The following is a 3,848-nucleotide window of genomic DNA, read 5'->3' as shown; positions in this document are numbered from 1 at the left end:
CTGCTTCTGAATATACCATCTAGATTGGTCATAACTTTTCTTCCAAGGAGTAAGTGTTTTTTAATTTCATGGCTGCAGTCACCATCTGCAGTGATTTTGGAGCCCAGAAAAAAAAGTCTGACACTGTTTCTACTGTTTCCCCATCTATTTCCCATGAAGTGATGGGATCAGATGCCATGATCTTCATTTTCTGAATGTTGAGTTTTAAGCCAACTTTTTCACTCTCCTCTTTCACTTCCATCAAGAGACTTTTTAGTTCCTCTTCACTTTCTGCCATAAGGGTCGTGTCAGCTGCATATCTGAGGTTCTTGATATTTCTCCCGGCAATCTTGATTCCACCTTGTGTTTCTTCCAACCCAGCATTTCTCATGATGTACTCGGCATAGAAGTTAAATAAGCAGGGTGACAATATACAGCCTTGACGTACTCCTTTTCCTATTTGGAACCAGTCTGTTGTTCCATGTCCAGTTCTAACTGCTGCTTCCTGACCTGCATACAGATTTCTCAAGAGGCAGGTTAAATGGTCTGGTATTCCCATCTCTTTCAGAATTTTCTGCAGTTTATTATGATCCACACAGTCAAAGGCTTTGGCATAGTCAATAAAGCAGAAATAGATGTTTTTCTGGGACTCTCTTGCTTTTTCCATGATCCAGTGGATGTTGGCAATTTGATCTCTGGTTCCTCTGCCTTTTCTAAAACCAGCTTGAACATCAGGGAGTTCGCGGTTCACATATTGCTGAAGCCTGGCTTGGAGAATTTTGAACATTACTTTACTAGCATGTGAGATGAGTGCAATTGTGCAGTAGTTTGAGCATTCTTTGGCATTACCTTTCTTTGGGATTGGAGTGAAAACTGACCTTTTCCAGTCCTGTGGCCACTGCTGAGTTTTCCAAATGTGCTGGCATATTGAGTGCAGCACTTTCACAGCATCATCTTTCAGGATTTGAAACAGCTCAACTGGAATTCCATCACCTCCACTAGCTTTGTTCATAGTGATGCTTTCTAAGGCCCACTTGACTTCACATTCCAAGATATCTGGCTCTAGATTAGTGATCACATCATCATGATTATCTGCGTCATGAAGATCTTTTTGTACAGTTCTTCCGTGTATTCTTGCCATCTCTTCTTAATAGTGTCTGCTTCTGTTAGGTCCAGACCATTTCTGTCCTTTATCGAGCCCATCTTTGTATGAAATGTTCCCTTGGTATCTTTAATTTTCTTGAAGAGATCTCTAGCCTTTCCCATTCTGTTTTTATTTCCTCTATTTCTTTGCATTGATTACTGAAGAAGGCTTTCTTATCTCTTCTTGCTATTCTTTGGAACTCTGCATCCAGATGTTTATATCTTACCTTTTCTCCTTTGCTTTTCACCTCTCTTCTTTTCACAGCTATTTGTAAGGCCTCCCCAGACAGCCATTTTGCTTTTTTGCATTTCTTTTCCACGGGGATGGTCTTGATCCCTGTCTCCTGTACAATGTCACGAATGTCATTCCATAGTTCATCAGGCACTCTATCTATCAGATCTAGACCCTTAAATCTATTTCTTACTTCCACTGTGCAGACCCAAGAGGAGACTGATTTAAACTGACTGAGATTTCGAAGCCCTTTTTGGTTTCTGGAGAGTAACTGCAATGCAAGACTCTAACTTTGGGAAATTTAGCCTAATGAAAAAGTGGATACAAGAAATTGGCAAAAGCAAGAATTTTCCACAATCTATAATTGAAAATGTTTTAGGAAAAATTTTTATGCTTGGATCTTGCCCATTAGGAATGCCTATAAAAGGTGCCAATACTGATGTGTGTTGCACCAAGATATATTGATTGAAGTTACTTTTTCACCTCATTCTATAAATTGAATTTACAGGAAGAAGTGAAGATTTAGGAGCCATTGAAGCATTTGTGCCAGTTATCAAACTGTGTTTTGATGGCTTAGGGATTGATTTTTTTTTTTTCAAGATTAGTACTGCAGACTATTTCAGAATATTTGGACCTAAGAAAGATAGTCTGCTTAAAAAGTATTAATAGGTAGAATTTGTGTAAGGAGTCTAAATGGTTCCAGGGGAACCAATAAAATTTCACATCTGTTTCTAATTAGTGACAACTTCAGGTAAACAGGGGGCCAAACTTCACATATCTATTCCAATATATTTCCTTGATGCTATTTCCTGGACTAAAAGTAAGTAACAGAACTTGCCAACTTTATCCAAATATAATAGCATCAACTTTTGTACATTGATTCCTCAGTGTTTTCTATATGGTATGTGTTAGATTATATTAAAATTAATTTAAAAATAAATAACTAACAATAAAATATCTCACATTAAAAAAAATGTATAGCCAGGGTGATCATTAAAAAGAAGAACCAATAAAAAGACATATACTAATTTACTTAGAGTTATCAAAAGATTGAGGGCAGGAAGAGAAGGGGACAACAGAGGATGAAATGGTTGGATGGCATCACTGACTCAATGGACATGAGTTTGAGTAAGCTCCAGGAGTTGGTGATGGACAGGGAGGCCTGGCATGCTGCAGTCCACAGGGTTGCAAAGAGTGGGACACGACTGAACGACTGAACTGAACTGACTCTATTTCCACATTAACCAAAAGACTGTGGCATGGATCTGAGAATAGAAAGGTACAAAGACATTTGGAGAACAGAGCTCTATCCCTGGGTTGGGAAAATCCCCTGGAGGAAGAAATAGCAACCCACTCCAGTATTCTTGGCTGGAGAATTCCATGAACAGAGGAGCCTGGTGGGCTCTACAGTCCATGGGGTTGTAAAGAGTTGGACATGGCTGAGCAACTAATACTTTCCTCACACACTTAAATCATGTCAAAGATGTTCCAAGGAAAATGGAAAATCTTTGAAACAAATGGCTGGGACAACTTATAAATACTTTAAAACGTTGAAACTCATCATTTATCTCACACCAAACATCAAAAATTAATTTGAGATGAATCATTGAGATAAATATAAACACAAGTATTAAAAAGTTTCTAGAAGAAAACGTAGGTACATATTTTCTCAGATTTTGAGTGAGCAAGTATTTCTTAAATTGGACCCAGTAAGTGTAACATTTTTAGAAAAGCATAACCTGGTTCCTTCAAAATTAAAATCTGCCCATCAAAAAATATGTTTCACAAAATGATGGCAGAACAGGATGGGGAAATATTTTACACTTACATAAAATAATTTTATGTTTATATATATTTGTCTTTCCAAAACTCATATATTGAACCCAAAATTCATATGGCTCTCCAATATGACTGTATTCAGAGATGGGGCTTTTAAGAAGTTAATAAAAGTTAAAGAAGGATATAAGCATGGGGCCCTAATTCAATATGACTGGTATGTTCATAAGAAGAGAGAGAGAGAGAGACCAGGGTTATATGTACTTGGAGAAAAGGTGACATGAGAACACAGTAATACTGCGGCAGTCTTTCAGGGAAAGGGGAATGGTCTAAGGAGAAATCAAACCTGTTGACCCACTGATGTTGAACATCTAACTCTAGAATTGTGAGAAATAAATTTCTGTTGTTTAAGCCACCCAGACTGTGATATTTTGTTATGGAATCCTTAAAAGTATAATAATAACAGTTATTACTACTACTACTACTATTATATATACAAGAACTTCTTTCCAAAATAAATGAATTATTCAGATAGCCTATAAAACAATAATAGAAGAAATACAAAAATTCAATAAAATGGTATAAACAGTGACAACAAATATTTTTGTTAAGGATATTTTGTTAAGGACATTTTGATAAGGATGTGGAATAGCAGAAATTCTCCATACATTGCTAAAAGGAGCTTAAAATAGTACAGTCACTTTGGAAAGTAACTTTG

The 3,848-nt window shown here is 36.8% G+C and overlaps 1 pseudogene; it reads left to right on the top strand.

Annotated features, from left to right (window-relative positions):
* Window positions 1-1,630: 1,630 nt before the first annotated feature.
* LOC101119837 (poly(A) polymerase type 3-like) lies at window positions 1,631-2,322 on the top strand (annotated as a pseudogene).
* Window positions 2,323-3,848: the final 1,526 nt, after the last annotated feature.

Source organism: Ovis aries, chromosome 12 (assembly GCF_016772045.2).
Source record: "Ovis aries strain OAR_USU_Benz2616 breed Rambouillet chromosome 12, ARS-UI_Ramb_v3.0, whole genome shotgun sequence".
NCBI classification, from domain to species: domain Eukaryota; kingdom Metazoa; phylum Chordata; class Mammalia; order Artiodactyla; family Bovidae; genus Ovis; species Ovis aries.
This window is presented reverse-complemented; position numbering and strand designations above follow the sequence as displayed.